This window comes from Lissotriton vulgaris, unplaced genomic scaffold (assembly GCF_964263255.1).
Source record: "Lissotriton vulgaris unplaced genomic scaffold, aLisVul1.2 SCAFFOLD_3158, whole genome shotgun sequence".
NCBI lineage: Eukaryota > Metazoa > Chordata > Amphibia > Caudata > Salamandridae > Lissotriton > Lissotriton vulgaris.
The window spans coordinates 81,851-96,051 of record NW_028251132.1 but is presented as its reverse complement, the minus strand read 5'-3'; the positions used below and the strand labels follow the sequence as shown (position 1 = coordinate 96,051).

The 14,201-nt window shown below is 44.4% G+C and overlaps 1 long non-coding RNA gene across 1 annotated transcript in view; it reads left to right on the top strand.

Annotated features, from left to right (window-relative positions):
* Positions 1–3,229: 3,229 nt before the first annotated feature.
* The window catches only part of LOC147663015 (uncharacterized), a 57,305-nt gene continuing 46,333 nt past the window's right edge, over positions 3,230–14,201 (top strand). Inside the window, exons 1-2 of the long non-coding RNA XR_015305445.1 lie at positions 3,230–3,333; positions 5,895–6,013. This is a non-coding gene — a long non-coding RNA (uncharacterized LOC147663015). The remainder of the gene's footprint in view (positions 3,334–5,894; positions 6,014–14,201) is intronic.

Genomic DNA, 14,201 nt, shown 5'->3' with positions numbered 1-14,201 from the left:
AACGCAAACGTAGAATCTATAACGTGAAGTTAACACTTGTAGCGTAAAATTAGCCGATGTAACCAATGTAATAGGAAATGTATCTGTACCTATTCTATAAAGTGTATTAGAAGTAGAAAGGCCCGTATACATAGTGGGCTAATATAGAAATGTATAGTAATGCTTAAGAACAGCAGAATGTGCAAAACTGAATATACGTGTGTAATCATTAGACGGAGAAAGAAGACGAAACGTAAAGCGAAGAAATGTGCAGAGTATGTATAGCACTATGTAACGAACGAGAATAATGTTGTATTCTATGTAAGATGTATTCGCGTATAATCATTGCTTTGCTAAATTCGATTATATATAAATGTGTGTTAAAGGTTATACTGTGTAGAAGGCTTTTTGTAGGAATGTTAGAAAGGTTTGGTCATGTGTGATTTTAACCTAACTGACCAAGAGTTCGCAGGAGTGTAGTCCGCTGTATGTAATTTAGTGGGCTCACAGGAATCGTGGATAGCCTTGATCTGAATGTGCGAGACAAGAGTCAAAGGTCTTGCTAGATTTAAGGTGACAATGCTGGACGAAGTTTATGGCCTAAGTGAGATAAGAGACGCTTGGAATTTGAGTCTTGTTTAGAAATGACCGTTCACAGGACCAAATGAGGTTAAGAACATAGTCGTAAAGAATAAAGGTCTGTTGAGGTGATAGATTTTGCTCCGAAAGTGTCAATTGGAATGTCAATGAAGTCACCAGCAAGAAGACGAAGATGGTGCCTACGAAGCAAGGTCAACTTAACGGACGACGCGAAGAGATGAAGCTATGGAAAGAGCTAGAAATGACCTCATGTGAATGTGTACGTGGTGGGCGTCAAGGGGCGTTCCACCCATACTGTGATTGTGTATTTAGGGACAGCACCCTGGGGAGGAGAAGTTATGCGCAGATGGCCTGAGAGAAGTTAGGAGCGCAGAGAGAAAGAGCAGAGCGCAAGAGAGCAGTAGGCCGAGGACCCTTAGAGAGCGGATGGGTAGGCAGAGAGGGTACTGCTTCTCGACACAAGTTACCTTTAGAGGCTAAGAGAGTTTGAACTTCTTTGGAAGTCAAACTGCTGACACCTTTTTTAGGTAAGGAACTTGCGAAGTAGGGATGTCACCTAGTACAGAGTAGGGACAGAATTAACTTGTTTATTCTTTTTGTAGATGACGCAACGGAACCACTTTGTGTCTATGCTTTTTAATCTGCTGATATTGGAATTGACTTTAATTGTATTCTTTTGTAGACTGAGGTGCTTTAGGGAATTTATGTTCCTTTTAGTTCCTGTATGCTTGTTGAATCTTATCCTGAGAGGATTGTATATGCACTTAATTCTGATTTTATATTAAACTTTTAAAACTTCATCAGTCGTAAGTGGTTCTTCAGAGTTGCGTCAGTTTATGGGGTTTATTTAACCTATGCGGGGTTTGTCTTTTACTCAATGACAGAAAATAATCGATCCAAATAGATGAATGAGATAGGTATCTAAGTGATCAGAAAAGGTATCAAAATCTCATTCCCCGCAACCCCGTCTAAAGTATGACCTGCAGAGTGGGTGGGGCATTTTACCTTTTGTAGAAGGCCACAGGAGGCCAGGGAATCCAAAAGCGAACCGGTGTCAGATGAGTTGGAGTTTTCCAGATGGAAATTAAAGTCCCCAAGGATAGTAAAATTGGGCACATCAATGAAGGGTTCAAGGATTTCCAAGAGGCTGGTGGTGAAGGCTGACCTGGGGGTCTGTAAATTAGAACGCCCGTGAAGGACACAGTGGGAGAGGGGTTGAGTGTAAAATGGGCAGCCTGGAAGGAGTTTTGGAGGGAGGGGAGGCATTCAATGCAGCAACGAGATGAAGTTTTATGCAGGATGCCAATACCCCCACCTTTCCGGCCAACTCTGTCCAGTCTTACGAGGGCGTAGCCATCGGGAATGGCATCAACCAGGTCAGGACCAGCAGAGTCTGAGCCCCATGTTTCTGTGACAAAAACGCACAAGGGCTTTCTGTCAGAAACGAAGTCATTAAAAGCAATATTATTTTTCACCAGGGAGCGGGCATTGATAAGAAAGCCCGTCTCCTTGGATTGGAGAGAGGGGATATGCGTCTCAGTGGTCGGGGGTATAAGAGGAGAAATATGTTGCTGATCTTTCCTAAACACAGACAGTTACATCCTTTAAACAGTTCCTCCGGCCGGTGTTTATAGTGACATGTTAACCTCGGTGGTTGGAGTACTTTCATGGTGCTGATGGAGTATGCGCTATATAGGATGGGAGAACTACTGACATCAGCAGCTTGACTGGCACCTGGCGCCTCCTTGGCGCTGACGGGCGCAGACGGGCTCTGGCACAACTCCGGCACGCAACCGGCACGTCCGCTGCGCGGAGTCATGACGTCCTCTTTTAAAGTAAACTAGAGCACGTCACAGCGCCAATTCTCTCCCAATATGGCCGCTAAATTCACAACGCTCTGCCGAGAGCGATCATCCTGTTAGTCGGCTGAGGCGTGGGTCGGGCAATAAGAGTCTGTGTTTTAGAATATCGCGGTTGAAATGAAGCATCATTCTTTTCTGCACCAATAATAACACTCTCTGTGCAGCTGAGATTGAGATTTGTATAATTGTACAGAGCGCACATTTGCATAAGTGATTCACACTAACTGGCCCGTCTATATTTCTTGACACACGGGCCTCTAAAACTTCCTTTTTGTCTGCTGCACAGTGTTGATCCATGAGTGAGGTCTTGTTAAGCTAAGCAAGTGTCTCTCAGCCCCATCAAACTTCCCTCTCTTGTGTCTTCTTTGCCGCAATTAGTTTAAAAATGTAGTTATTTTAGAAAGAGGTTGTAGGTTAGTGACCTTTCATTTCAGTAGTGTCCCATTATTTTCAAAATATGTTTATAGCTTCTCATTGTTTAAAATATAGAAATTTCTGATATTTATTTCTTCCAATGCACTTCATTCGATGATTTTTCAGGAGGCAGTGTCTGTCCTCAGCGCATGCGCAGGTGGTCATCCAGCAGACCCTCGGTAACCCCCGCTCGGGTGCTGCGCAGTGGAACGTAGTATCCGTTCTCCGCGCATGCGCAGTTGTTGATCGATAGGCAATCTTCAACCGTGTCTGTCCTCAGCGCATGCGCAGTTAATGCGAAGCCTCTAACCCGCGCTGATAGGTTGTTTGGCACAGGCGCCATTGACAGGTCCCTGGGTGTCCAGGTGGGTCTGGGACAAGGTGTCTCAGTTTCTAGTTCCTCAGGGGCCCCATGGCGGGTGTTTGAAGAGTGGATACTGTTAAACGGAATTTCAAAGCCCCTGGATCCTTTTTCGAGGTATAGTTGAGTGCATTCGGTCTTCTCATTTTTTCTTCTCAATGTAACAACATGTTTACAATAGGAACTGATTCTAGTGTTATTTCTTACAGCTCGATGTTTCCACAAAGCAAATGGTGCAAGCACATTAGTTGTGAAGTGTTCACAGCTCTGGGGCCTATTTCCTTTAAGTGCTTAACTCTACAAGATGCTTACACTGCAGAGTTATCAACATTATTTAGATTCTAATGGAAGAACTGTGAAAAGTAGTGCATTCTACCTGGTCTTTTCTCACTGATGCATTGCCCCAACCCCGAGAAAGATGTGTTTTCACACCCTTGGATTTATAAGCGCTGGACATGTGTATTGACCTGCCATTTGCACATTTGAGTCTAGATGACCAACCTGTGGCCTGCTGAGTTATGTGCCACCCTCTTTGTTTTATCAAAAATATATGTATTGCTTTAGCACGAAAATGCAAAAGGTGCACATGGAAAAGAGTTTGTTTTAAAAAGGTCGATATTGCTCATGGTAAATTGAAACTAGCATTTGCAATGCAATAGGTCTCGCATTTACCAGAGTTTTGTAAATGCAACACCTATTGCATTGCAAATGCCTGTTTGTAAAAACGCCCATGCAGCGCAGTAACTTTAATGTTGGCCGGGCCCCTTTTCTTAGACGAGCCGTGTCTAAAGAAAGGGGTGGGTCGGCATTAAAGTGAAAGAGCAGTATGGGGCGCTCTTATAAAACAATCATTTGCAATGCAATAGGTCTCGCATTTACACAAGTTTCAGCTATTGACATTACAAATAACAATGCCTTTTATTTTTCATTCGTTTTTAAAACATAAATAAAAGGCATTGTCATTTACAATACAAATAGCTTAAACTCGTGTAATTGCGAGACCTGTTGCATTACAAATGCTTGTACATAGATTGCTAAACAGAAACAGGCTGTCTTTTACTCAATGCAAACATGGAATGGGACACGGATGTATTGATACAAAAACAGTCACACACATCAACACAGCTCCCATTTAACGTCACAGCTACACCTGCCAACATTTGAAATAGCGGTATTTCATTTATTTCTTTTACCAATCAAGTGGCATAACATATGCAAAATGAAGCCGCATCTACTGTAGTTAAATGAAGTAAGCCATCCCTTTCCTCGGGGCAGGAAAACAATGCAGCAGAAGAGAAATGCGCACATGCTGCTGCTGTTAACCTGCTGCTCGCAGGTGTCTCCACTCCAGATACAAGCTTCCTAGGACCGGTTTCTGGCATTTCAGCCGTCTTCAGCCAGGCTTGCTCGAATCCAGTGGCAAAGTGAGCAAGGGACTCCCGCCCAAGCATACCCTGCCAACTTATGGCGAACAAAGCGGTACAAAAGGGGGTGGTGATGGACCGCTTTGTTCAGCTGAAATGCCAGAAACTGGTCCTAGGAAGCTTGTTTCCAGTCCAGGGAAGGCATGGCTTGGCAGTTCGGGCTGGACTGTTCACATGAGGCACAGGGTCAGACTGATTTGCATATGGCCATGTCTGAACTGGGGTGGCAGAGTGGGCTAAAGAACAGTGATGGATTAAATCCAGATCAGTTGACTGGGTGTGAGTGTTTGATTGGTTCAGATGCTCCGTCTATCACCACCCCCTTTTGTACCCATTTGAAACCCGGCCTTTTTTGCCTTTATTACCCCACTCCCTTCATGGTGACACCACTCTTTCCTCATGTGCTTCCAGGGTGAGCAATATTCCTCGCCCCGGCCAGCACATGCGCAGGAGGTCTCTGACCTGCTGTGCCCTCATCATCGTCCATTCCTTGACGAAAAAAACAAAACAGTCAGAGTCAGACTGACTGAATTTAATTTGTGACACACGGGGCAGTGAGCAGTTCATTGATTTGACGCTGCTGCATTGCGTGCGTGTGGTACGTGTCTCTCTTGTATTCCTCCCCGTCCCGACTCCCAAGGCTAGTGGGGCAATGCCCCATTCGCCCCTATGTACCAACCGCCACTGCTTATACCACGTGCAATTCATCCTCTCCAAAGCCAAGCCTCAAGAATTCCTGAGTGTGAAGGGTGGCTGATCCTGATTGGGTGCTTGATAGTTTTCCAGAAACTCATGTTCTTGATTGTTCATGTTTGTCAGTAGTTAATTAAACATGCCCAGGGGGTTTATCTCTTCAGTTGACAGAAGCTACAATAAAAGTTTCTTTGTCATTGCAAAAAAATATGAATGGCGAACGAGCCTCTGTCTGTCAAAGAATGGAAGGGCTGGGGAACTGTCATTCATCTCACTGCTAAGCAGAGCCATGTCATGCTTCATCCTCCGTCAGGCCTCTGATTTTGACCAACATCGCTTAGAACACTGGGACTTTAGAGCCCATCCTTTTAATGAGAAAAACAAAACTACAAGTCCAATAAGCAATAGTGGTGGAAGGTGTCACGCATGACCTGGGACAACTTCCGATTCAGCACATCCAGTTCCATTTTTTAAGTATTTGACACAATATTGAATGTATAACCTTTGTTTTTTATGGTCATGAGTCACCGGGATACTAAAAACGTGTCTTTTATTTTCAAGGTCAATTAAGTAATGGTCATCAGCTTGGAAGCTCAGTTAATTCTTCAGTATTTGTCATTGATCTCCATGTGTGGCTGGTTTGTGTCTGCCTCCTGCATCGTTCCCGATAACTCACACAGGTAAGGACCTTGTAGCAGCAACATGATACCCCCATGCTCGTCTGTAAGAAGTGCGCTCCGAGGCAGGTATCCGATCATTTTTGTGAAACAAGCAAGCACCAATATCTGCTATGTACATTTGTTAAAATAAAACACAATCAAGTCAATTCAAAATATACTTTATTCGGCATAACCGAATACCATAAAAGTACAGTGTTAAAAAACAATATCTCATACATTTTAAAAAACATACTAAAAACCTGTTTAACAACAATACATAAAATATAAATGATTCGGCACAGGGATCATCTTATAGAAATGACAAGGAGGTACCCAGTTAAAAATGTTTCATCCATAGTATAGTGCAAATCAGAGCAAATATTGAACGCACAGGACCATTATTCCTCCCCTCTACTGGTTCTGAGTTTCATCGCTAATCTTAGAAAATGTACTACACAGAAAAGTTTTTAAAGGTTCTACTGACAATTTCAGAAACAGTAGGACCACCTTAACTTGTTTGAACTTGGCCTTCCTTAAAATACCTTTTAAAAATAGTTGCCTAGGGTGAGCGTAAAATGGGCATAGTAGGACCAAATGGAGCGTATCCTGTGGAGACCGTTGGTGGCAGCCACAGGAGCCCTTACTCTCCAAATGCTGTGTGTACCCTGCTGGAACCGCCAAAGTATGGTGTAACAAATCTAGCCTGAAACGGGTCATGAGAAATCTGTCTTGAGGATTGTAAATAAGACACAAATAAGGTTCCACGCCCAGGCACGACTTTGTTAACTGATGAGTTCTTACTGATGGCTTAGTCAGCTCTCTTGCTTCCCTATTTGACTTGGCTCTGTTTAAAAATTCGGACTTAATACGGCCCTTATCCTTAGATAGCAATTTGGTTGGGTGGGTAAAATATTCAACACTACCCATGGCTAACAGGTTTTCCTTGATGTGTCTAATCCAAGGAATATTGTAACCTCGTGCCCGTGCAATGCAGTCTGATATTATTTGTTGACTTAACGCCGCCTCTGGGTTTGTCTATACCTTAATCCAGCATGCTAGGGGCTTCCATTGCAGCCTATCGCACAGATGGGTTATACCCAGTTCCTCGTGAACCATGTAGGAGGAAATGCTTTGTGGGACTTTCAGTACCCGCCTCCAATATTTGTTTCCTTCTATTTGTAACTTAAGCGGGTCTATAAAGCCCCAGACCTCACTCCCATATAAAACTTTGGCACAGCTTACAGAACTGTAGAGGTTCAGGATTCGTTCCGGAGCCCATCGGCCTAGCCTCTTTGCAAAATTCATAGTTGCCCCTGTTGAGTTAATTAGTTTATTGCATTGCTCCTCCACAAGGGCTTTAAAACTAAGGCGACTGCGAACACGATCCCCAGATATGAAAATGACTTGACCTTTTCCAGTCCCTGTGTGCCTATTGTATACTTAGTTTTGCTGGATGGTCCTTCCCTACCTCCATAACATATGATTTGGTGAGGTTCGGTGACAAATCTAAGCTATCCATAAAATGGACAAAGCCATCTATGAGGCGCTGCAGTCCACGCGCAGTGCAGGCCAAGAGTACCGCTTCATCTGCATACAGTAACACCGGTATCCCTCTCCTACCCATCTGCGGGCAGTCCACCCCTAGAGCTACCAGCGCCTGGGTCAAACCATTTATATATGAAGTAAAGAGGAAGGGGGCCAAAATACATCCCTGCCTCACTCCCCTTAAGCATGGGACGTGGTCTGTGACTTTTCCCTCCTTATCATATCTGACCTGGGCAGAAGTATTCTGATGCAGTGTCCGTAAAATATTTACCAGACCAGGGTCAACTCCCAAGGCCCCCAATAGTCCCCACAATTTCTTCCGATTTACCCGATCAAATGCCGCGGTGAGGTCCATGAAAGCCATGTACACCGTCCCCTCACTGGCTACGGTGTACTTGGCTGCCAGGAGATATAAATTAAGGCATTGAAATGTGGGGGAGTGGCCGTACCCAAGCCCATACTGGGTATCCGTAATGATCTTATGTTCCTCCGCCCAATCGATCAATCGGTTAAGAATGGCCCTACCTAGCACTTTCACTGTAACATCAATTAATGAAATAGGCCTATAGCATTGAGGGCTATTTCTGACCCCTTTTTTAAATATGGGGACTATTGTGGCCGTAGACCAGGATATTGGCATCATTGTTTGCACTGCGGTATTTATTACTCTGGTGAGTACGGGCACCCAGAGTTCTTTCTGGCTTAAGAGGAGATCTGGTGGAATCCCATCAGGTCCTGGCGCCTTATTACGGGTTAGCCCCTCAATCCCCTCCTTTATTTCTCCCAAGGAAAAGGTAATCTGGGGTGGGTTCACACTTTCCAGTTCTCAATGTTAACATGGTTATACAGACCCTTGTAATGCTCAAGCCAGGTTTCTAGGAGGATGTGGCAGGAGGCCAGCTTGGGTTTATTTGAATCATCAAAGCATGGTTCATTAACAACTCTCCAAAAAGCAGTCGAGTCCTTTGTCTCGGCCGCTTCTCTCAAGTTTTCCCATGCCTGGTTCTGCAATACGGTTTTGCGGCATCTTAGTGTTTTATTGTACCTAGCCCTGCAGCTTGATACCTTCCCTCTGTCCCTAGGTACGCATTTCAGAGCCGATTTCAGATCCCTCAAGGCGAGGGTGCAGTCATGATCGAACCACCTTGGTGCACTGTGTTCCTTGTTGACCTTCCTGCCCCTAAGTAAGCCATCTATTTGTTTGGCTGCTCCCTCAGATGCCTTGATCAGGTCTGCACCCCCAACCTCCAAGTCCAAACACTTCCAAACGTTGGACTCGGCCTGTGTCAGTAAGATTCTGTAAAATGCCTCACTGTCTGTGTTGACCCACCTTAGTCTCCTACCTTGGTCAGTGGCTTTAATCAAACCTGCGGCCCCCCATGTTGTGATAGAAGTACCGCATTTGGATCTATGATGCACAGGAGAAGCGGGTTATGGTCGCTGAAAATGCTAGCCTCTATCTCAAACTTTGTAACCTGACACTTTAACATGGGTGTAACAAAAATAAAATCAATTATAGTGCCCTTCGCCCTGCCTTTGAAAGTAGGGGTGACCGTGCTATTGCCCTCCCCACCAATCAAATCCATGGTATATGTTAGGGCATGCCTGCCCAGGATCTTATTCAGCGCTCCTCCTTCCCTTGTGTGATTCAGGTGCCACCCCTCTCAATCGGGCAAGCCGACCGGTTCCCCTCATTCATTCTTAGGAAGGAGCATGGGTGACAATTGAACGCCCCTGCTAATAGTAGCTGGGAGCACAGTGCCCCTTGCTCCTCCATGCCTGCCAGCCGAGCCCCTAATTCATTAAGGCTTTGGAGAGTTTGTCCTGGAGTAATGGCATTATAGAAATTTACAACAGTTAAATTAAAACGCTTATTACGATATGTGAGTCCCAGTGTTCAGTCCGAGGCCCATCTAAGTTCACTCCACCTTCCTGAGATTCTGAGATCGACATAAATAGTCAGACACCCCTTTGCCCTCCCTGGCGCTGACTTACGTGCTGGGACGAAAATCATTTTGTAGCCTTCTATTGCCTGGGTGTTACTATGTACTCCCATGTTTCTTGTAGGAGGATTATTTGATGTTTCTTAATATACGTTAGCCATTTGCGATTTTTGATTTTTGAGGCTAAGCCCGTTACATTCCAGGATATGATCTTAATCTCTCCCACTATTTGACTGCCTGCCGTGACAGTTGTAGGGTTAGTGGGCATTACAGGAACTTCACCCAAATTCCCTGCATCTTTCTCCACATTTCTCCCACCGGGCTCTATACCTCTCACATTGGCATTGGAATCATCTGACTGTGTGCGCCCTGGACCTTCATTGTCTCCTATTATGGGTGACCCCTCCCCCTCGCGCTATTCTCGTCTTTCAACCCCCTCACCTGTCAATCTATTTCATTTAGGGCTGAAGCACAGTGGAGAGGTGCAAATCTGTTAATGAGTGAAACTAGCTGCCCCCTCCCATCTGATGCAATCCTATTCCTCCTATGGTCACCTTGCATATTCCTATGGGCCATATCCCTATAGAAAAAAGCCAAGGGGAGCAGTCTGATACTGGACCCTCCATCCCCTTGGTATTGACCGCTGGATTGACTATGGAGGAGCTCATTGACTAACTCTGGATATCTGAAATTCAAAATCTCACAATCACCCGCAAAGCTCTTTCTGCTACTTCCGATCCAAGCCACCCTCCTTGCCATCAGAATATGTCTGTGTTGTGTGATATTGAAACCTGTGTTTTTGACTAGCGAATGTGCTGTCTTGTTAATTAGAGTGCGCTGGGATTCCTCCCTCTCATCCCCGTTAGTAGGAACCCCTACAGGGGCCACTGTGTAAGGGCTTGAGGCTGGGGGGAGATCCAATGTCGGTAAACCTCTAGTGCTCTGCACGGCGTCGGCTATTGTTAACTCCTCTTCACTGACTATTGCCCTTCTTCCCTCTGAGCCCCTCTGGGCTGTGTCAGGACAAACCGTATTAGGTGGCCCCATTCTTTTTATGCTTAGGGTAGTCCCACTCGTTTTACCCGCCAAGGCACCCTTGTTGGTGCCCTCACTGTCTTTGCCCAACCGCCCGCCTTCACGGTGCCCCCCTCCCTGACACTCATAACTAGTTGTGGACTTTGAGTATGATGTGGCTTCTGCTCCCCCCATCTCCGGTCCCCTAATTCTACCTGGCACACTATTCCCCTAATCACATAGTCGAGATAGTTTTTCCTCAATAACCTTAATTCTCTTTAGCACCGGTCCCAAATGGGTGGAATAAAGGACCTCTAAGTTTGACCTTAATAGATCTTCCATTCCTTGTCCGCTCCCCATCTTCCCACAGTTTGAACATTGCGTGCTACAAATGGGTCCCACGGCAGGGTTCACTCTGCTGATCTTTACGGCACCCTTCTGTTTTGATTTTGGCTTTGAAACAATCGGCCCCCTCCCCCCGATCGTGTGCCCCTGGTCCTTGTGTCAGCTAGAGGTGATACCAGCTGCGTAGTACATGTGTCTTTTATTGCACCTTTTGATCTTGTGATCACTTCTCCGCCCCCCATTACTATGGTTCCCATACCTGAGTTGGCCCTAGACGCTACCAACTCTGATGGCCCTTGTTCTGGCCTGTCAAACACTGGAGTGGACGCGCTGGAATTCTTCTCCACCTCTTCGATACTAATGTGAGACCGGTCAGGGTCAGAATCCGTTATAAATGGGTCATCAGGGTACATAAGTGAGCCACCCTCCTGTGTCATATGGGGAACATGAACCATAGCACTAGTGATGCTGCCACTATCTTGCTTTGATTGACCTTGGAGGATACTTTTACTTGGTGTTTTAGACCTTGCTATGGGGCCCATTGATGATCGCTTATGTTCTAGCAGTGTATCTAGCGACAATCTTTTTTCTGTGAGCTGAATTTCGTGGACTAACAGTGATTCTGCTCTTTGAAGAAATGCATCAAGGGACCCTTTTCCCCGCCCCCTACCCCAGGAATCACCTTCCTCTTACTCATACTGAGTGGTGTTCGATACTCCCACCGGTTACAGCGCAGATGTGCTATAGAACTATGGTCAGGTCCTACGTTACATACAGTACGAAAGGCACTAAAAATGAAATAGAGTCCACAAAGCACAAGGCGCTGCCTCCCTAACTGCTAAAACTGATGTAATCAGCTATTACTTCCACTCATTCACTGGAGGACGTGTCCACTATGTGTATCCTCCCGTATTGATTTTTTTTTGATCTCCCAGGGGTTGGAGTTTTCGCAACAATTTTTTTTTTTAATGCATTCTCAGATCACGCAATGCTCACATTGGAAATCCATCTGGGGGAAGGATTGAGACTCCCAAAACGGTGGGCTTTCAATAAGCAGTACTTAAATGATGAAGACTGGGTAAAGTCCATGGAGTTAGAGATTAGACAATTTCTGAATCAGAACACTATGTCTGCTTCACCACATAAAGTTTGGGATTCACTTAAAGCATTTGTACGGGGGCTATTAATAGGCAAAGATGCAGCCATGTCCAAGAAAGCTATGCTGGAAAAGTTACAGCATGAAGATAAGATCCATGCCCTAAACAAGATATTTTTGAAAGATCCAACTGTTTCTAATAAAAAACGTCTTGATCAGGCCAAACGTGAGCTCTGCTCTGCTTATAACATCCAAAGTGAGATCTTTTTTCAACGCTTTCAACAGAAGGTTTATGAGGAAAGTAGTATCACTGGTAGGCTATTGGCGTGGCAGGCCAAAGAGCAGGCCGCAGCAAATCAAATTAAAGCATTAAAATGCCCCCTGACAGCAGCTCCACCAGAAGACCCAGGGATAATAGGGGACATTATGATGGCCCACTGCGACTCTATCTATGGTAAATCACAAAGGGTTGATGGCCAACTGCTTGCTAAATTCCTTCAAGAAAATCCATCCTCAACCCTGTCTGAAATAGATAACCAATCTATGGTGAGCCCTTTCTCTTTGTCAGAACTGGAGGAAGTCGTAAAAAGTTTGGCGAATGGCAAGGCCTGTGGTCCAGATGGACTACCTGCAGAATTTTTTAAGGTCTTTTTTGGAGCACTTTCAGATTTTTTTCTATTCCTGATTAATTCTGTATTAGAAGGAGGGCCAGTTCTGGAATCTTTTGGGCAGTGGAACATTGTAAGTTTCCCAAAGAAAGGTTAGGATAAGATGTATCCTAGCTCTTATCGTCCGATCACGCTGCTGAACTCGGACTACAAAATCGTTACAAAACTTTTATCTTGTAGGTTCAATACATTTGCAGCACAGTTGATCCACCCTGACCAGAACGGGTTTCCAGCTGGTAGACAATTGTCTACTAACACTCACTTTCTCGCAGAAGCCCTGGATTACTTTGAGGGTCAGAAGATTCCGTCTCTCATCTTATTATTAGATGCAGAAAAGGCCTTTGACCTTGTGGTCTGGGAGACATTTTTTTTAATTTTACACTCTTTTAATATCCCAAGGTCATTGATACTTTTAATTCAGACCCTATATGAGAACGCGATGGCCAATATAATCATTAATTCGGAAGTGGTAGGATCTATTAAAATTAAGCGAGGCACGAGGCAAGGTTGCCCTTTATCACCGGTGCTATTCGCGTTCTTTATTTAACCCTTAGCAACAACTATTCATAACTGTGTCGATATTTGTCCTCCAATTACAGCAATGCCCAAAATAAAGCTGTTTGCTGATGACATCATGCTCTTAATTAAGCCCACAGTTGAGGTGCAATCCAAGGTCTTCAAGTTGTTTGAGGACTTTAAAGCTTTAGGGGGATACCGCATTAATAAGGGCAAGACGGAAGTTATTCAGTGTGGGAGTGACGCTATAAATCTACACCTTGATATTCGGGGCTCTGTTAACTCGAATCCAAAGAGATATTTGGGAATATTTTTCTCAAATCTAATAGATGATCTATATAAATTAAACTTTGATCCCCCTAATAAAGAAAGTTAAAGGGCTGTTCTACCGATGGAATTTACTTCCTTTGTCTATTATGGGACGAGTGGCTCTGGTTAAGATATCTGTTTTACCGCTATTTAATTTTTTGTTTGCCTCAATTCCGTGCACTTTATCAAATTTCTTCTTTTCTCAGGTTGAGTCAATGTTTACATCCTTTATATGGGCAAAGAAAGTCCCACGCCTTGCACTTAGCACTTTATATGAAGACTTGGATCAGGGTGGTTTAGCACTTCCCAATCTTAAAAGCTACTATGATGCGTATTTTGCACAATATTTATCGAGGTTTAAGCCCGCACCACAAACACATTGTTTTACCAACTTTTTTATCAATCTTATGTGTCAGAACACCCAAATTCATTCTCCCCTGTTAATGTTCAGATCTCCAAAGCTGGTCCGCTACAAGAGCTTGCAGTGGCTTTTTAAAAGAAGGCAGGCATTCTTTAAAAATATTCCATATCTGCAATCAACTCTGCTTCCTTGTTAGAAGAAATTCTCCCCTTCATAGGTGTTAGACAACCTAGATATCTGGCTGTAAAATGGGCGGAAGCAGGGTTTGTTAAAATCTCTGACTTTATACGGGATGGTAACTGGGTGTCTATGGTAGATATGCGCCAATCATTGACCAATGATTTTATCTTAATGAATTCCTATGGCGTTTTATTTAAATATCTTGCCTAACTAGCGCTATTTCCTTTTTGGC